The sequence below is a fragment of the Macaca fascicularis genome, chromosome 13 (genome assembly GCF_037993035.2).
Source record: "Macaca fascicularis isolate 582-1 chromosome 13, T2T-MFA8v1.1".
Taxonomy (NCBI): domain Eukaryota; kingdom Metazoa; phylum Chordata; class Mammalia; order Primates; family Cercopithecidae; genus Macaca; species Macaca fascicularis.
Window position 1 is genome coordinate 58,594,710 of NC_088387.1, and position 21,793 is coordinate 58,616,502.

General features: G+C 39.1%; 1 protein-coding gene across 15 annotated transcripts in view; it reads left to right on the plus strand.

Annotated features, from left to right (window-relative positions):
- WDPCP (WD repeat containing planar cell polarity effector) overlaps window positions 1-21,793 on the plus strand; it is a 487,362-nt gene that overhangs the window by 245,904 nt on the left and 219,665 nt on the right. The window lies entirely within an intron of this gene.

A 21,793-nucleotide genomic window follows, 5' to 3' on the forward strand; every position in this document is an offset into this window, starting at 1 on the left:
AGATCTGAATTATTTTATTTTTGAAATTTATACCCTATACATATAAAAAATGAGTTAAAATTTCTAGTAAAGAAACAGGTACTTCCAACAACCTCATGTTTCTAGAAAAAAAAAAACAGGAACTTTGGCTAAATCATTACTTCTATTCATACTTCACAGGTAGAATTTAACATGAACAACCAATCCAGTAAATTTTTTACAGATTTATTAATCACAAATTTTCATCCCTATATTTAACATACAGGCACACAGACCTCTCCTACTTCAACAGGAGAACTCAGTTGTAGTTTCCATGAAATGGCCATGAGAAACATTTCTGAAAACTTCTGTGGACATCTCACTATCTCAACATGTTTTCGGGTCCACAATTTATACTGCTATTTTTATCGACTTGGCTTTTCTAAATATCCTTGATGTCTGAAGAGCCACAATATGTTCACACTTGTTATTCCTCAGAAATCCTTAACAGTTTTCTCCAGAGGCATATCACTGGTTAAACAGTAGGGTTGAAACTCTCCTTTGTCAGGTCTTATCTTTTTACTCATATTCTTATTTTTTAAATATACTTGCTGCCATTAATTTGGAGTTTTCTATTTTATTTTAGACTGATTTACCGTAATGGAATTATTCTTCAACTTAGTATTATTTTTCATGTAATTATAATGTCTAATCATTTTGTAATATATCATCAATACACATATAAGCACAATAAATATACATGATATCTTCTACCATTATTATATGGTAATAGGGTTAGTCTATTATCAGTTTACTCATCATCACTGTCAGAAAAAAGTCTTAGAAATAATGTCTTTATAAATATAACACCAACAAGAAGATTAATTAGTACATGTCATCTCAATAATCAACAGCAATTATAATTATGAATAGCCCCTCTACTAGGTATTGAGGAGGGTGCACTAGTTATGAATGCTTCCCTAATTCTTCATTGACAGCTCTGCTACAGCACTTATACTCTGAGGGTTAAGTCATTTGTGGAGATAGCATGCAGTAATTTTTGAACAGTTCAAGCCTTGGAGTCAAACACAACTAAGTTTGAATCCCAGCTTTCTAATTTATTGGATGGGTAACTTTGGGTGAGTTACTTAAGCTATTACTATTATTTCCATTTTTATAGATGAAGAACTTACCAAACTTTAAATGCCAAGATTATAAATAATAAATAATAAAGTGACTAGCATGTATTAAGTACTTTGTAAGTGATAGCTATTATCATTGTGTTTGTGGCTATCTCACCTACTAGACTGAGTTTCTTAAGGTGAGAAAGACTAATGTCATTAGTCTTTCTAACCTTTTTAGTCCTACCACAGGACATCAAGCATTAGAGGATTTTGAAAATACCCCATAAAGGCAAATGTAGTTATAGCTGACATCTAGCTGATGATAACTTTTGAATAATACTAATTTTAAAACTTGCAAGGCCCAAAATGACAGAATTTTAGGTCCCTAACATATAAGTCAAAGAGGGGGCTGGCATTAGGGAGGGCCACAATAAAAAGTCAGGGCCATGGCTGGGACTGAATAAAGCTCAGACGAATACCCAGTGTGGGGGCAACTCCCCCTCTCAGAAGTTATTTCTCCAACACCCAGTGACCCCCGCAAAACAGCCCAACATGGGAGCTACTTGATCATTCCTTTTCAATGACTACAACATGGCATTTCTAATCTTGAATTCTGAAAACCAAAGAACCAGACCTGAAGAAGGATCTATAAGCCTGAGGCAAATAGTTAATTCTTTTCCAATGATAGTAGAGCAGCACTGTGGTAAAGAGTGTGAGTTTTGGAGCCAGACTGCCAGGCTCCATGTCCTACTATGCAATTGAGTAGCTATGGGAGCTTGGACAAGTTAAGGGTTGCCAGATTTAGCAAAAATACAGAATGCCCAGTTAAGTTTGAATTTCAGATAATAAATAATTGTTTCATATAAGTTATGTCCCAAATACTGTATCAGATATACTCATAATCGGAAATTATTATTCATCTGAAGTTCAAATTTAACTAGGTGTCTTTTGTTTCACCTGGCAACTGTTATTTAACATCTCTGTACTTGGGTTTTCTCATCAGTTGAATGGAGATAATAGTACTACCAACTCAATAGGGCTGTTATGAAGAGTAAATGAATTAATATATCTGAGGTACTTAAAATAGTAACTAGTACACAGAACATCCTAATAAATATTACCTGTTGTTACTGTGGCTATTGTTGTTAGGGTTGTAATATTTAATGAAAATATTATTTGAGAGTTCCTTGTGTCAGCAATGATAATTATTTGGAAACAGACTGACCCTATTGCCATAGGCAATTACTATTATTATTATATTTTTATTATTATACTTTAAGTTCTAGGGTATATGTGCACAACGTGCAGGTTTGTTACATATGTATACTTGTGCCATGTTGGTGTGCTGCACCCATCAACTTGTCAGCACCCATCAACTCGTCATTTACATCAAGTATAACTCCCAATGCAAACCCTCCCCCTACCCCCTGCCCATAATAGGCCCCGGTGTGTGATGTTCCCCTTCCCGAGTCCAAGTGATCTCATTATTCAGTTCCCACCTATGAGTGAGAACATGCGGTGTTTGGTTTTCTGTTCTTGTGATAGTTTGCTGAGAATGATGGTTTCCAGCTTCATCCATGTCCCTACAAAGGACATGAACTCATCCTTTTTTATGGCTGCATAGTATTCCATGGTGTATATGTGCCACATTTTCTTCATCCAGTCTGTCACTAATGGACATTTGGGTTGATTCCAAGTCTCTGCTATTGTGAATAGTGCCACAGTAAACATATGTGTGCATGTGTCTTTATAGCAGCATGAGTTATAATCCTTTGGGTATATACCCAGTAATGGGATGGCTGGGTCATATGGTACTTCTAGTTCTAGATCCTTGAGGAATCGCCATACTGTTTTCCATAATGGTTGAACTAGTTTACAGTCCCACCAACAGTGTAAAAGTGTTCCTGTTTCTCCACATCCTCTCCAGTACCTGTTGTTTCCTGACTTTTTAATGATTGCCATTGTAAATGGTGTGAGATGGTATCCCATTGTGGTTTTGATTTGCATTTCTCTGATGGCCAGTGATGACGAGCATTTTTTCATGTGTCTGTTGGCTGCATAAACGTCTTCTTTAGAGAAGTGTCTGTTCATATCCTTTGCCCACTTGTTGATGGGGTTGTTTGTTTTTTTCTTGTAAATTTAAGTTCCTTGTAGATTCTGGATATTAGCCCTTTGTCAGATAAGTAGATTGCAAAAATTTTCTCCCATTCTGTAGGTTGCCTGTTTACTCTGATGGTAGTTTCTTTTGCTGTGCAGAAGCTGTTTAGTTTAATTAGATCCCATTTGTCACTTTTGGCTTTTGTTACCATTGCTTTTGGTGTTTTAGACATGAAGTCCTTGCCCATGCCTAAGCCATAGGCAATTATTAAACTGGACAAAATGCATTGAAAATTTGTCTTTAGATATTAAATGATTGACAGTTTAGGATTGTGATCCCTGAGAATTAAAAACAAATGAGGTCAACCTTATGATCCTCTGGTTTTATGATGAGAGGCACTTTCTAGACCAGAGAGCAAAGAGAGGGAATGCAAGCAGAGCATGGCAGTTTTTTTAGTTAGTTGGAGTTCAGGGAAGCTGAGGCAGCTTGAATTTGCAGGTTTGTGTACTGGAGAGGCAGGTGCTATGTGGAGAAAGAGCTCCATAAATCTACATAAGAGTCACCTTGAGTCGTTGGCTGAACTCTAAGCTATGCATTCATAGAGTGAGATGACATGAGGCTGGGCAAATAACAATGACAGGACAGTTCTATGTCTCCCAGGAAGGGAGCTGCCCTAGAATCCCTGCTGGGGATTGGCTGGTAGCAGCGTGTGGGAATTATATCCTCAGTGCAGATGCACTAATGGATTTCAGACCATAGCAGCCGGGGCTGCTGGTCTATTTTGTTGCATGAAGTTAGAAATCTGAGAGGTACATTCTTGGCCGGGCGCGGTGGCTCACACCTGTAATCCCAGCACTTTGGGAGGCCGAGACGGGCGGATCACGAGGTCAGGAGATCGAGACCATCCTGGCTAACACGGTGAAACCCCGTCTCTACTAAAAAATACAAAAAACTAGCCGGGCGAGGTGGCGGGTGCCTGTAGTCCCAGCTACTCGGGAGGCTGAGGCAGGAGAATGGCGTGAACCCGGGAGGCGGAGATTGCAGTGAGCTGAGATCCGGCCACCGCACTCCAGCCTGGGTGACAGAGCGAGACTCCGTCTCAAAAAAAGAAATCTGAGAGGTACATTCTAAAGATCTCCACTATCCTCCTTTTGGCTGAATAGGTCTACTTTTCCACGTAGACTCAACTATTCCATAGTAACTGAGGGGAGGTGAAATGGGAGGTTCATAATATAAACTGGACCCACTGTCACTGCAGCTCATCTCATGACTTCCAATGATTCTTACTCTCCCTCCTATGCTTTTCCATTTTTTCTTGGGCCATAACAATTGGGGTATTTCCACTTCATTGAGTATTGGGCGTTACCTTTTCCAGGCATCTAAGAGCTATTCCAGCAGCAATTTGCTCCATCTCTTGGGCTCCTCAATAAGATGTTAAATCCTGTGTCCTGAAAAAGTACCTCCACATCAATAGACTCTTACCCAGTTTTCCAGTCCAGCTCCCATGTTTAAGCGTCGTCTTAATCTAATCTGAGGCGTGCTCCCCTATTTTTGCTGGCACATAGTGTCGAATTCTTGCAACTCTTTAGTTGTATAGTCTCCTACCTTATCAGGTTCATCATGTCCCCAGCTGGATTGTGCTGAGATTTAACCATAGTTACCATCCTGGCAGCCAGGACAAAGGTAGAGGCATTTCCTGAGAGGGAGGAGTATGTACTACATTGTGGGGAGAGGTCTCTGAGCTTCTTCTAGTACAGTGGAGTGCTGGCTCAGATTCAAGAGTTCTGCAGTATCAGAATCCTCAAGGGCATCTATTCAGAGGTACCCACTTCATATTTCAGGATTCCAGGTGTTATTAAGCAGTGCCCTGACTTTAGTAAAGCAGACCTACCTTAATGTTGCATCTTAACATCTCTGGAGTTCTGATCAACAATTAGATCTTTTACCTGTCTACTATGTCTGCCCTTCAAATTAAGAAGATAAGAACCTCTGTGAGCTACCAGAGAGATTCTCTGTCACATTTAATCATTACCTGTAAATAGCACTCAGTCTTTCATTAGCCTTCCTGAAAGCATATACAGCTTAGTAGTAATCAGCAAATTCCACTGACTTAGTGAGCCTTGCCAATCTGTGCCCTGCCAACTGCCTGTACTGCAGAGCAGTTCTTTCGGGCACTGGAAGTCTTCAAGCCAAAGTTGCCCAGCTAAAGTGCCTTATGTCACCTAGAAACAGACTGCCTTAGTATTGCTGTTTCTGAATAATCACCCATTGCCTAGGAGCAGCTTACAGAACATGTAGCCTTAACATGAAAATAGAATGATAAACTTCAGAATGCAGCAACTGGGGCTATAGTAAATTATTTTTCGTGTAATAGGAAATTGGAGAGGTATATGGTAGTAGATGCCACATTGGGTTTTATAAATAGAAGCAGGAGTGATATCATTAAACACAGCAGAGTAAGAAGCTCCAAGAATTAATGCCTCCACCAAAGCAACTATTAAGTAGGCAAAAACTGACAGAATCGATTCTTTGAAAATTAGATTATAAAGAATCTAATAACACAGAGCAATCAGGTGAGTGCTTAATGAAGATAGAAGCTGCTAAATTTTGGTTAGAAAGCATGATGGTATTTGATTACCTGTCTATCACCCCCATTTCCCAGTGTGATAGTGGCCATGAGGACATTTCTGGTGTGGTTAGTTGGTGCTAGAGGGCCATTACAAACCTTGTTCTTAAAAACTGTTGTTGTGTATTTTGACCAGTCTGGTGGTTTCCAGAGGAACTGATACAGAGGCTCGGTTTTTTCACCTCCCTCAGGCTGGAATAGCATTTCTGGCAGTGTCTGTCTAAAGCATGTAAAGACATGTAATACCTTTATGTCTGAGAAAATACCTAGCTTTCTCAGTCAAGGAATGGCAAATGGGGAAAGTAGCAGACAGACGAAAAAAACCTGGGAAAGAAAAGGATGAGGAGAAAGATATTTGGGTGAATAGGAGCCATGAATGACTACTTGCATATGTCAGTGAATTGCGTACAACACACATGCCCAGAGCTGGACACAGGCTCAGAAATAATGAGATGCACCCCGGGTTTACACCTCTGGAGGACTTTCAGAGTCTGCACAAGTAAGAAAGAAATGGTACGGTAGAATGTCAGGCAGCCTGGCTAAGCAGTGAAGACAGTGCCCTAGTTCTCGGAAAATTTTTGTTTTTGTTCATTTGTTGTGCTTCAGGATTTAAAGGCTCTGGGTTAGGTCACTGGCTAATGACAGAGATTATGAAACAGAGACTTCACTGACCACAAATGGCAAGGAATACAGGCTTTGCAAGATTAGTTTGGGAATGTCACTAATAAAATGGATGACTGCAGCCCTCAGCAGTAACAATAGCAAACCATGGAGAGGGAAAGAATCTGATTTCCAGAGTTATAACATTAAAATATTTGAAATTTAGTCAACAAAAGTTTAAAAGCAGGAAAGTATGGCCCATTCACATGAAAAAGAAAAAAAATAGAAATTACCCCTAGGGAAGCCCAGACACTGAAATTACTAGACAAAGACTTAAAATCAACTGTCTTCCTTTAAACTCAGAAAGCTAAAGGAAACCAAGGACAGTAAACTAAGGGAAACCAGGAGAATGATGCCTCACCAAATAGCAAATATCAATGAAGAGATGGAAATTATAAAAACAAACCAAATAGAAAAGTTAGAGCTGGAAAATATAAGAACCAAAATGATGAATTTGCTGGATGGCATTTATCGAGTTTGACCTGGCAGAAGAAGCATTAAAATAGGACATGAAAATAGGACAATTGAAATGATCAACTCTGAGGAACAAAAATTTAAAAAATGAAGAAAAATGAACAGAGTCTGTATATGCAGCATAGCAGCATATATATTATGGGAGCCCTAGAAAAAGAAGAAATTATGGTAGAAAAATCCCAAATTTGATTGAAGACATGCATCTGTACATGCAAGAAGCTCAACAAAATTCAAGTAGAATCAACTCAAAGATCAATATCAAAACACATTATAATCAAAACCAAATGACAAAGAGAGAATCTTAAACAGAAAGCAAGAAGTATTTTGTCATGTAGAAGGGATCCTCAATATATTAACAGATACTTTTCTCATTAGTAATCCATGTAGAAGGGATCCTCAGTATATTAACAGATACTTTTCTCATTAGTAATCATTGAGGCCAGAAGGCAGTGAGAAGACATATGCAAACTGTTTAAAGAAAAAAAAATCGCCTGTAATCCCAGCGCTTTGGGAGGCCAAGGTGGGCAGATCACTTGAGGTCAGGAGTTTGAGACTAGCCTGGCCAACATGGCAAAACCCCATCTCTACTAAAAATGCAAAAAAAGAAAAAAAGCCAGATGTGGTGGCACAAGCCTGTAATCCCAGCTACTTGGAAGGCTGAGGCAGAAGAATTGAACCTGGGAGGCAGAGGCTTCAGTGAGCTGAGATGGCACCACTGCACTCCAGCCTGGGTGACAGAGCAAGACTGTCTCAAAGAAAAAAACTAACAACGAAGATGTTTATATCCAGCAAAATTCTCTCTTAAAAATGAGGGAGAATTAAGACATTCTAGATAAAAGATGAGGGAGTTTTTGCTAGTATACCTCTCTTATAAGAAATGCTGGCCGGGCGCGGTGGCTCAAGCCTGTAATCCCAGCACTTTGGGAGGCCGAGACCGGCGGATCACGAGGTCAGGAGATCGAGACCATCCTGGCTAACACAGTGAAACCCCGTCTCTACTAAAAAATACAAAAAAAAAACTAGCCGGGCGCGGTGGCGGGCGCCTGTAGTCCCAGCTACTCCGGAGGCTGAGGCAGGAGAATGGTGTGAACCTGGGAGGCGGAGCTTGCAGTGAGCTGAGATCTGGCCACTGCACTCCAGCCTGGGCGACAGACCGAGACTCCATCTCAAAAAAAAAAAAAAAAAAAAAAAAAGAAATGCTAAAAGGAGTTCTTCAGACTAAAATGAAAAGACACTGGACAATAACTCAAAGCCATAGAAAGAAAGAAAGAACCTGTAAAGCTAACTACATAGGTAAATATAAAAGACAATACTACTGTATTTTTAGATTGTAACTTTTCTTAATGATTTAAAAATTAATACATGAAACAATAATTAAAACCTACGTAAATGGGGATACTATATATATACATGTAATTTGTGACAATAATAACATAGGGTAGATAGAACTATAGAAAAGCAAATTATTTGTATGTTATTGAAGCCACGTTGGTGTGAATTGAAATTAGATTGTTACAAATTTAGTAAATTAATTATAATCCTTAGGGTAACTGCTAAGAAAATAACCAAAAATATATACAGAAAACGAAATGAAGATTAAAATGGTACACTGGAAAAAAATGTGCAAAAGAAGGTAGTATTGGAAGAATTATATAACAAAACACATGAGTTATGGAAAACATAGCAGAATAGCAAATGGTAGATGTACTTTCTTATCAGTAATCAATTTAAATGTAAATAGATTAAATTTGATACTTAAAAGGCAAAGATTGAAACAATGGATTAAATCAGGGGTCCCCAATCCTCAGGCCATGGACCTGGTTAGGGTCCCCAATCCCCAGGTTACCATGACCTGTTAGGAACCAGGCCACACAGCAGGAAGTGAGTGGTGGGAGATCGAGCATTACCACCTGAGCTCTATCTCCAGTCAGATCAGTGGCAGCATTAGATTCTCATAAGACAATGAACCTTATTGTGAACTGTACATGTGAGGGATCTAGGTTGCATTATGAGAATCTGATTCCTGATGATCTCAGGTGGAATGGTTTCATTCCAAAACTATCACCCCCTCCCCACCCTGGCCATGGAAAAATTGTCAAAAAGGTTGGGGAACACTGGATTAAATAACATGATCCAACCATATGTGTTCTTGAAGAGACTCAATATCCAAAGGCACAAATAGGTTCAAAGTGAAGGGATGAAAAAATATATTCTATGTAACGGTAACCAAAAGAGATGTGGGGTGGCTAATAACAAATAAAATAGATGCTAAGACAAAAATTATTACATGAGTCAAAGAAGAACATCATACATTAATGAAAGAGAAAATGCATCAAGAAGATACTACATATTTAACATGTGTGCACCAAACAGCAGAGACCCAAGATATATGAAGCAAACATTGATGGAATTGAAGGGAATAGAAAGTTTTACACTAATAGTTGATGACTTCAATAGCCCTGTCCCAATAATGGATAGCACATCTAGAGAGAAAATCAGTAAGGAAATTGAGGGTTTGAACAATACTATAAACTAATGACACCCAATAGATACATAAATAGAATACACTACCCACTACCCACAACAGCAGAATATACATTTTTCTCAAGGGCATTCTGCAGGATAGATCCTATGTTAGGTCACAAAACAAGTCTGGGGCTGGGCGTGGTGGCTCAAGCCTGTAATCCCAGCACTTTGGGAGGCCAGGTGGGTGGATCACCTGAGGTCAGGAGTTCGAGACCAGCCTGGCCAACATGGCGAAACCCTGTCTCAACTAAAAATACAAAAATTGCTGGGCATGGTGGTGCACACCTGTAGTCCCAGCTACTCAGGAGGCTGAGGCAGCAGAATCACTTGAACCCAGGAGGCGGAGGTTGCAGTGAGCCGAGATCATGCCACTGCACTCCAGTCTGGGCAACAGAGTGTCTTTAAAAAAATTTTTTTTTAAAGTCTGAATAAATTTAAATTGACAAATCATACAAAACAGTTTCTATCAGAGTAGAATGAACCTAGAAATTAATGAAGGAAAACCGAAAAATTCAAAAATATGTTGAAATTAAACAGAAGACTCTTAACCAAGAGATCCCAGAAGAAATCACATTGTCAAACTTGACAGAAATAAAAAATGAAAACATAATGAAACTTATGGGGTACAGCAAAATTCATGCTCACAGGGAAATTTATAGTGGTAAATGCCTACATTTTTAAAAAGGAGGAACTTCTGGTTTTAAAATGGCAGTGTAAATGCAAGCTTGCTTAAATTAATTCCACCTCCCACAGAAAACTAGAAATAAATATTACAACGCTGCGATTTCTACAACAACCACCCAGAACTCACATATGAGGATAATACAGATCCCAGGGCCACAGAGAAGTGAAAAAATTCTGAGCAGATGGTAGGAGAATTGGACTTTACCATCCATCATACCCCTCACTCCCATTCTGCCTCGCAACAAGTGAATGGAAAATCTTCCCTTCAGTTCACAGTTTCTATACTGGAAAAAGTGAGACTGAGGTGGTCGACCAGCAGTCACACTATATTGGGGTCCCTGGCAGGAGACCTGCCCTTGTGTTAATCCACAGGAAGCATCATGGCTGCCTGAGTGAAGAAATATCTCTTAGGAGAGGCAGAGACAAAGAGTAGGTAGGCAGGACTACTATCCTCCACCCTGGAAACTCTGCTCTGTAACTTGGCCAAACGAGATGCCAAATCACAGTGGTTGTTCAGCAGCACCACACTTTAGGAGGTATGTTTCACAGGTCCCTTGGACAGGAACTCCTAGCCAGCCTTCACATACTACTGGGATAATCCCTTTAGGACTGTACCATTTGGGACAGGCAGAACTCTGATCATTTACTATAGCTGAGGAGAACCTGGGCTTAAAGAGCCACCTTGAGCCAAAAAGGAGGCAGTGACCTACAGTAAAGATAGGCTTAGCAAATATATATTCAATAAAAAATGAAAAAGCTGGACAGAGAAAACTGGAATGAATAATCCTTCAGTGCAAAGATGTAGATGTATACCCGTAAGAAATACCAACAAAGAGAACGATAAGCTTCCCAAAAGGACTAAGTAAAAATCCAGTGACTGACGCTAAACATGGTATATCACATTAACAGAATAAAGAACAAAAACCATATGATTATTTCAATAGATGGCAAAAAAAAAGCATTTGATGAAATTCAATATACTTTTATGATTGAAAACCCTCATCAAAATAAGTATAGAAGAAACATACCTCAGAATAATAAAGGCCATCTATGACAAACCCACAGCTAAAATCATACTGAATGGGGAAAAATTGAAGACTTTTCCTCTAAGGATTGGACAAGACAAGGATGCCCACTTTTCACCACTTTTATTCAACATTATATGGAAACTCCTGGTGAAAGCAATTAGGCAAGAGGAAAAAAGAAATAAAAGGCATCCAAACTGTAAAAGGAGAAGTCAAATTAGCCCTGTTTTGCAGATGACATGGTCCCATATGTAGAAGAATCTAAAGACCCCACCAAAAAGCTGTTAGAACTGATAAATGAATTCAGTAAGTTGCAGAACATAAAAGTAACAAAAATCAGCAGCACTTACAAATACCAACAGCAAACAATCTAAAAAATAAATCGGGCTGTTCACAGTGGCTCACGCCTGTAATCCCAACACTCTGGGAGACAGAGGTGGGCAGATCACTTGAGGTCAGGAGTTTGAGACCAGCCTAGCCAACACAGTGAAACCCCGTCTCTACTAAAAATACAAAAATTAGCTGGGCGTGGTGGCGTGTGCCTGTTGTCCAGCTATTCGAGAAGGTGAGGCACAAGAATTGCTTGAACCCGGGAAGCAGAGGTTGAAGTGAGCTGAGATTGCACCACAGCCCTCTAGCCTGGGCGAGAGAGTGAGACTCCATCTCAAAAAATAAAAATTAAAAAAATAAGAAATCAGGAAGGCAATCCCATTTATAATAGCTACAAAAAATATTAAGTACCTAGGAGTCAATATAACCAAAGAAGTGAAAGTTCTGTACAAGGAGAACTATAAAACTGATGAAAGAAACTGAAGAGACACACATACAAAATGGATATTCCATGCTTGTAAATTGGAAGAATTAATATAGTTAAAATCACAATACTACCCTATCAAAATTATCCCTATCAAAATACCAATGACATTTTTTACAAAAATAGGAAAAAACTATAAAATTTATATGGAACCACACAAGACCCTGAATAGCCAAAGCAATCCTGAACAAAAAGAACAAAGCTGGAGGCATTACACTACGGACTTGAAAATTTACTACAAAGTCATAGTAACTGAAACAGCATAGCACTGGTATAAAAACAGACACATAAACCAATGGAACAGAATAGAGAACCCTGATATAAATTCATACATTTATAGACAAGTCATTTGCGATGCAGACACCAAGGACATACAATGGGGAAAGGACGGTCTTTTCTAATCCATATATATAGTTTTGTTTTGTTTTGTTTTGTTTTTTTGAGATAGAGTTTTGCTCTTGTTGTCCAGGCTGGAGTGCAATGGTGCGATCTCGGCTCACTGCAACCTCCACCTCCTGGGTTTAAGCAGTTCTCCTGCCTCAGCCTCCTGAGTAGCTGGAATTACAGGCGCCCGCCATCATGCTTGGCTAATTTTTGTATTTTTAGTAGAGACGGGGCTTCACCATGTTGGCCAGACTGGTCTCAAACTCCTGACCTCAGGCGATCCACCTGCCTTGGCTTCCCAAAGTGCTGGGATTATGGGCGTGAGCCACCGTGCCTGGCCCTAGGAAAGTCTTTTCAATAAATGAGGCTGGGAAGACTGGATTACTCTTTGAAGAACAATGAAGGTAGACCCCATCTCTCACCATACACAAAAATTAAATTAAAATGGATTAAATACTTAAACCCAAGACCTGAAAGTATGAAACTACTAGAAGGTATCATTAGGGAAAGACTCTGGGATACTGGTTTTTGAGAAGACATTTTGTGTAAGACCTCAAAAGCACAGGTAACCAGAACAAAAATAGACAAATGAGATTACCTCAAGCAAAAAAGTTTCTTCACAGCAAAAGAGATGATCAACAAAGTGAAGAGCCAATCCACAGAATGGGAGAAAATATTTGCAAATTATTCATTTGACAAGAGATTAATAATCAGAATATATAAGGAGCTCAAATAACTCAATAGCAAAAAAAAAATCCTATTTTTTTAAATGGGCAAAAGATCTGAATAGACATTTTTCAGAAGAAGACATACTAATGGCCAACACATATATGGAAAAACTGTTCAACATCACTAATCAGAGAAATGCAAATCAAAACCACAATTACCTATCATCTTATCTTAAAATGACTTGTATCCAAAAGATAAACAATAACAGATGCTGGTGAGAATGTGGATAAAGGGGAGTTCTTATACACTGTTGGTGAGAATGTAAATTAGTACAGCCACCATGAAGAACAGGATGGAGGTTCCTCAAAAAACTAAAAACAGAACTATATAATTCAGCCATTTTACTACTGCTTTAAGTATATACTACTGCATATGTATCCAAAAGAAATGAAATCTATATCCAACAGATTTTTGCCCGCCCATGTTTATTACAGAACTATTCACAATAGCCAAAATATGGAAGCAACCTAAGTGCCCATTAATGGATGAATGGATAAAGAAAATGTGGCATATATACACAATGGAATATTATTCAGCCATCAAAAAATGAAATCATGTCATTTGCTACAACATAGATGGAAATGAAGGTCATTATGTTAAGTGAAATAAGCCAAGCACAGAAAGACAAATATTGCATATTCTCACTCATAAGTGGAATCTTAAAAAGTGACTCTCATGGGCCGTGCATGGTGGCTTACGCCTGTAAATTCCAGCACTTTGGGAGGCCAATGTGGGTGGATCACGAAGTCAAGAGATCGAGCCCATCCTGGCCAACATGGTGAAACCCCATCTCTACTAAAACTAAAAAAATTAGCTGGGCATTGTGGCACAGGCCTGTAATCTCAGCCACTTGGGAGGCTGAGGCAGGAGAATCACTTGAACCTGGGAGGCGGAGGTTGCAGTGAGCTGAGATTGTGCCACTGCACTCCAGCCTGGTGACAGAGCGAGACTGTGTCTCAAAAAAAAAGTGACTCATGAAGATAGAGCGTAGACTGGTGGTTACCAGAGGCCAGGAAGGGTAAGGAAGAGGATAAAAGGGGAAGAAATACATATAAATATGTTTATTAGCAGTGAACTGTACATGTAAAAATAGTAAAAGTGGTAACTTTATGTGTATAGTTTACCTCAATAAGAATTAAAAAAAGAAGAGAGATCTGAAATCAGTAACCTAATAGGTAGATTTATCACAGGAATACAAGGGCATTTCAACATAAGAAAATCTGTCAATCATAAGTGGAAGCAAGGGGGAAAGCCATACAATAATCTTAATTGATGCAGGAAGAGTGACCACATTCAATACCCATTCATGTTAAAAACACTCAGAAAACTAAGAATAGAGGTGAACTTCTTCAACGTGATAAAGGCGATTTATGGAAAACACACAGCTAACCCTATATTCAATGGCTGAGTGATTTCCGCCTAAGATGAGGAACAAAATAAGGATGTTCGCTTTCACCCCTACTAGTCAATATTGTTCTAGAATTGCTAGTCAGAGCAATTAGGTAAAACAAAAGAAATAAATAGCACCTAAATTGGAAAAAGAGAAGAAAAACTATATTTGCAAATGACATGATTCTATTTTGAAAATTCCAGAGGGTCCACATAAAAACCATTATGTTACAGGAAAGGGGTCCCAATCCAGACCCCAAGAGAGGGTTCTTGGATCTTGTGCAAGAAAGAATTCAGGGCGAGTCTGCAATGCAAAGTAAAAGCAAGTTTATTAAAAAAGTAAAGGAATAAAAGAATGGCTACTCTATAGAGCAGCCTTGAGTGCTGCTGGTTGCCCATTTTTATGGTTATTTCTTGATGAAATGCTAAACAAGGGGTGGATTATTCATGCCTCCCCTTTTTAGAGCTTATAGGGTAACTTCCTGAAGTTGCCATGGCATTTGTAAACTGTCATGGCGCTGGTGGGAGTGTAGCAGTGAGGACGACCAGAGGTCACTCTCGTTGCCATTTTGGTTTTGGTGGGTTTTGTCTAACTCCTTTACTGCAACCTGTTTTATCAGCAAGGTCTTTATGACCTGTATTTTGTGCTAATCTCCTGTCTCATCTTGTGACTTAGAATGCCTTAACTTTCTGGGATGCAGCCCAGTAGGTTTCAGCCTCATTTTTACCCAGCTCCTATTTAAGATGGAGTTGCTCCAGTTCACACGCCTCTGACAATTAGACCTAATAAATGAATTCAGCAAGGTTGCAGGATACAAGATCAACATACAAAAACAGTAGCATTTTTCTACACCAGCAATGAACAGTTTAAAAAGGAAATTAAGAAATCCTGGCCAGGTGTAGTACATGCTTGTAATCACAGCTATTTGGGAGGCCGATGTGGGAAGATCTCTTGAACCCGGGAGGCAGAGGCTGAACTGATCTGAGATCGTGCCACTGCACTCCAGCCTGGGTGACAGAGCTAGACCCTGTTTCAAAAACAAAACAAAACAAAACAAAAAAAACAAAACTTCATTCTATTTACAATAGCATCCAAAAGAATAAAATACCTAGTGTAAATCAAATGAGCAAGGAGAGTCTCAGTCATTTTAGGAGGTTTATTTGCAACAGTTAAGGACATGCCCAGGAAAGAACAGAGATTCACAGGAAAAATTGTGGTCCACGCTTTTTCCAAAGAGGGTCTGGGGACTTCAGTATTTAAAGGGAAAAGGGCAGGTATTGGTGAAAGAAGAGATTTTGAAATGGCATGAGTAGATAAGAGGCAAGGGGTTGCATTCTTTTGAGTCTTTGATTACCCATATACATGTGAAAGGGGTAGAAGAATAGTCACTTATGCGTCCAGCTCATTACATGTGCATTTTTTACATAAGATAAACATAGAGCAGAGGAAGCAATCAGATATGCATTTGTCTCAGGTGGGCAGAGGGATGACTTTGAGTTCTGTCCTTTGTCCCTTACCTGTGAAGATAAGCTATCAATTTACATTGTCAGGGTGAAAACAGAACTGTTTTAGGGTAAAGATCTTGAGGCCCACAAGAAATTTCCTCATGGGCAAATTGTGAAGGAGGTCTATCACTTTTAAAAATCTTTGTAGCTGTCCTATTTAGGAATAAAATTGGAGGCAGGTTCGTGTGACTCAATTTCCAACTTGACTTTTCCCTTTGCCTTAGTGAGTTTGGGTGCGAAGATTTACTTTCATTTCACACTAGCAATAACTATAACCAAGGAGATTGTGAAAGGAAAATAAATCTTGGGGCCCCAAACTCACTAAGCTAAAGGGAAAAGTTAAGCTGGGAACTGCTTAGGGCAAACTAGCCTCCTACTATTCCCTCTACTCACTAAGATAAATGCATATCTGATTGCCTCCTTTGGTGAGGCTAATCAGAGGCTCAAAAGAATGCAACCATTTGTCTCTTGTCTACCTATGACCTGAATGTCGCCTCTACATCTCCAGTTGTCCCACCTTTCCTTCAAGTTGTCCTGCCTTTCTGGACTGAACCAATGTTCATCTTGCATATGTTGATTGATGTCTCGTGTCTCCCTAAAATGTATGAAACCAAACTGTGCTCTGACCACCTTGGGCACATATCAGGACTCCCTGATGCTGTGTCACAGGCGCGCATCCTCAACTTTGGCAGAATAAACTTTGTAAATTAACTGATACCTGTCTCAGTTAGATATTTGGGGTTCACAAGGTGAAAGAAATAAACACTGAAAGCTATAAAACATTCCTGAAATTAAGACTTAAATAAATGTAAAGACACCCCATGTTCATGGATTAAAAGACTTGGTATTGTTAAGCCGGCAGTTGTGAACAAAGTAATGTACAAATTTGATGGTACCCCTCCCAGAATTCCAATGGAAATGTTTTTTGTTTTCTCAGAAATAGGGAAAGCCAATCTATGAATTCATATGAAATTACAAAGTGCCCCCAACAATTCTGAAAAAGAACAAAGTTTGTATATTTACCGTCCCTGATTTCAAAACTTATTACAAGTGGGTTTTTATTAACTTGTCAAGATAATTCTATGTGGAATGTATTGTTGAAAAGAGTCAAACTCTGTAAAATATTTTAAGAGATTTATTCTCAGCCAAATATGAGTGAACATGGCCCATGACAAAGCCCTCGGGAGGTCCTGAGGACATGTGCCCAAAGTGGTCAGAGTGCAGCTTGGTTTTATATATTTTAGGGAGGCATGAGTCTTAATCAAATACATTTAAGAAACACATGGGTTTGGTTCAGAAAGGCGGGACAACTCAAAGGAGGGGCTTCCAGGCTATAGGTAAATTTAAACGTTTTCTAGTTGACAATAGGTTGAGTTTATCTGAAGACCTGGGATCAACAGAAAGGAAATGTTCAGGTTAAGATAAAGAATTGTGGTGACCGAGTTTTATTGTGTAGCGGAAGCTCTCAGCGGACTTCAGAGAGAGCAGGTTGTAAAATGTTTCTTAGTGGACTTAAAAGTGTTCCCAGCTCTTAGTTGATTATCTCCTACATCTGAAAAGGAAGGAAGGAAAACAAAGGGGAAAAGAGATTCTCTACAGAATGTGGATTTTTCCTACAAGAGACTTCACATGGCAATTTCAAGGTATGACAAGGAAAATATTTTGGAGTAAAACATTTTGATTTTCTTCCTTGTTATGCCAGGGTCAGATTGGAAAGTAAGTCATGATATACAGGGTTAAATAAAACCCATCTGATGAGAATTTTTGGTTTGTAGGGCAGGACTCCCCAGACCGCTTTTATAGGAATTTGTGCAAGATAAAAAAAAAAAAATCAGAGCTTAGTCATCAAATGAGTAATCTTTTCAATAAATGGTGCTAAAACAATTGGATATCTGTGTGGGCCAGAAAAAAAAAATCGGTTCTCATGCCAATATAAAATATACTTGAAATGAGTAAAGCCTAAATACAAGAGGTAAAACTGTACACCTTCAGGAAAAGTGGATAGAAGATAAACATTAACGATTTTGGTGTAAAGAGTTCTTACATATAACATGGGAAAAACAGGTCGAGTGTGGTTGTACCTGTAATCTCAGTGCTTTGGGAAGCTAAGGTGGGACGATCGCCTGAGGCCAGGAGTTCCAGATCAGTCTGGGCAGCATAGTGAGACCCCGTCTCTACAAAATCAAATGAGGAAAAAATAAAGAATAAAATAGACCTTCATCAAAATTGGAAGCTTCTGCTCTTCAAAAGACACCATTAAGAAAATGAAAATGCAAGCCACAAACTGAGAATATTCTCAATATATGTGTCTGATAAAACAGTATCTGATTAGAGTATTGTATCCAGCGTATATAAAGAATTCTTACACTTAGCAGTAAGATAACTCAGTAAAAAATAGACAGAAGATTTGAAGAGACACATTACCAAAGAAAAAATATGGATGTCTAGGTAGCACATGAACAATGTTCAACATCATTAGTCATCAGAGAAATATAAGTTTTACATAAAAATAAGAAGCCACTATGTCAGGAACCATTAGAAGGATGAAATTTAGAAGACAAATAATACCAAGTATTGGGGAGGATATGGATATACTGGAAATTTTCTGTGTTGCTCTTGGATATATAAGATGTTATAACCATACTGGAGCATTGTTCAGCAGTTCCTTTTAAGAATACATTTACCGGCCGGGCGCGGTGGCTCAAGCCTGTAATCCCAGCACTTTGGGAGGCCGAGACGGGCGGATCACGAGGTCGGGAGATCGAGACCATCCTGGCTAACATGGTGAAACCCCGTCTCTACTAAAAAATACAAAAAAACTAGCCGGGCGAGGTGGCGGGCGCCTGTAGTCCCAGCTACTCGGGAGGCTGAGGCAGGAGAATGGCGTAAACCCGGGAGGCGGAGCTTGCAGTGAGCTGAGATCCGGCCACTGCACTCCAGCCTGGGCGGCAGAGCGAGACTCCGTCTCAAAAAAAAAAAAAAAAAAAAAAAAAAAAGAATACATTTACCATATTACCCAATAATTCTAACCATTCTAGTCATACATATATATGTATTTCTCTTAGGGGGGAGATATATATTTATATTTATACATTCTAACCATTCTAATCATATGATTAGAATTATTAGAATATGATTAGAATGGTAAGAATGTACAAATATAAGTAAACGTGTGTGTGTGTGTGTATATATATACATATATATATATACACATATATATATATACATATATATATATATATATAAAACTCCCCTCTAAGAGAACTAAAAATACGTCTCCACACAAGAACTTGTACATGAATACTTAAATCACCATTATTCATAACAGGCCCAAATGGGAACATCTCAAATGACTACCAATTGGTAAATGTATTAAAAAACCTGTTGATTAATGCTACTCAATTTTTAAAAACTAGCTGCCTGAACAAAATGGATGAATCTCTAAAGATTTATGAAAAGAAAGTTAAAAACAATACATTCTGCATTATTCCATTTATGATATTCTTGAAAAGGAAAAGCAAAGCCTGATACAATTTAGACTTTATTCTGTTGGATATCACACATATGACATGCTAGGGAAAAAAGCAAAAGTATAGTGACAGAAACAAGATAGATGAATTGTTTCTCAAAGCCTGACGTGGGTGGACTAAGGGCATTTGCTGCAAAAATAGCACATGGAAACTTTTCTGAGATGATTTAAAAAATACTTATCTTGATTGTAGTTATTATAACTATACATTCATCTAAACCCCTTGCACTATTTACTTAAATAGGTGAATTTTATTACAAATGAATCATACTTCAGTAGGTGATTTAAAACATTCGAGATATCTTTCCTGAAATAGATGACTTGAATGTACATACTGAAAGAACTCACCGTGTACCTGGAAAATTAACCCAGTCAGACTGTTCCATGAAATATCTTAGTAAAACAGACTTTAAAGATAATATATCCTCCCAGTCTCCAGGCCAAACTTTAAATCATTTTGAAAGGGTAAAAATAATCAAGTTAACATGAGATTTTGTACCAACAAGAGAACATTGGTGCAATGATTACAAAATGCTCAAGGAAAAAGGGGATGGGCCAAGGATTTTATATCTTCCCAAGCTATTCTACGTGGTGTCAAATCTGGCTTTAAAAAAATATGGTCGATGGCTTTAAAAAAATTAGGCATGATGGCTTATGCCTGTAATCCCAACACTTTGGGAGGCCAAGGGGGGTGAATTGCTTGAGCTCAAGATCAGCTTGGGCAACAGAGCAAAACCCTGCATCTACTAAAAATAGAAAAACTAGCTTGATGTGGTGGTGCATACCTGTAGTCCTAGTTACTTGGGAGACTGCGGTGGGAGGATCCTTGAACCTGGAAGGTCGAGGCTGCAGTGAGCCATGATAGTGCATTCCCACCTCGGTGACAGAGCAAGACCCTGTCTCAAAAAAAAAACAAAAACAAAAACAAAAAAACAAAAAACAAGGCCTTGGGGAACAGTGAACATATGCATCCTAAGGATGAAACACACAATATACCAAAATGTAACTAGATGCAGCAAAACAGTTCTAAGAGGCATGCTTCTCTTATACCATACAAGCAAGTTAACTTAAAATGGATTAAAGTCTTAAACATAAAACCTTGAAACTAAAACTGCTAGAAGAAAACAAAGAGGTAAAATCGCTTGCCATTGGTCTTGGCAATGAGTTTTTAGATTTGATATCAGAATCATAGGCAACAAAAGGAAAAATAAAGAAATGAAACCACATGAAACTAAAAAGTTTCTGTACTGCAAAGAAAAAAAATCAGCAAAATGAAAGGCAACCAACTGAATGAGAGAAAATATTTGCAAACCATATAGTTGGGAAGGGGGTCAATATCCAAAATATATAAGGAACTCATACAACTCCATAGCAAATAAACAACCACAGGGACCTCAATAAACATCTTTCCAAAGAAGATACACGGATGTCCAAAAGGTATGTGAAAAGATACTTGACATTACTAATCATCAGGGAAAAGAAAATCAAAGCACAAAGAGATAACAACTTACATCTGTTATGATACCTTGTAACCAAAAAGTCAAAAGGTAACAAGTGGCTGGCAAGAATGTACATAAAAGGACACGACTTGGTGGGAATGTAAGCTGGTATACCCCTGTGGAAAAGAGTATAAAGGTTTCTCAAAATATTAAAAATAAAACTATCGGGTGGTACCAAGATGGCTGAATAGGAACAGCTCCAGCCTCCAGCTCCCAGCGTGAGCGACACAGAAGATGGGTGATTTCTGCATTTCCAACTGAGGTACTGGGTTCATCTCACTGGGGCATGTCAGACAGTGGGTGCAGGACAGTGGGTGCAGCCCACTGGGCGAGAGCTGAAGCAGGGAGAGGCATCGCCTCACCCAGGAAGCACAAGGAGGAAGGGAATTCCCTTTCCTAGCCAAGGGAAACCGTGACACACAACACCTGGAAAATCGGGTCATTCCCACCACAATACTGTGCTTTACCAAAGCTCTTAGCAAATGGCACACCATAAGATTATATCCCGTGTCTGGCTCGGAGGGTCCCACGCCCGCGGAGCCTCCCTCATTACTAGCACAGCAGTCTGAAATTTGATGGCAAGGCGGCAGCGAGGCTGAGGGAAAGGTGCCTGCCATTGCTGAGGCTTGAGTAGGTAAACAAAGCGGCCAGGAAGCTCAAACTGGGTGGAGCTCACTGCAGCTCAAGGAGGCCTGCCTCCCTCTGTAGACTCCACCTCTGGGGACAGGGCATACCTAAACAAAAGGCAGCAGAAACCTCTGCAGATTT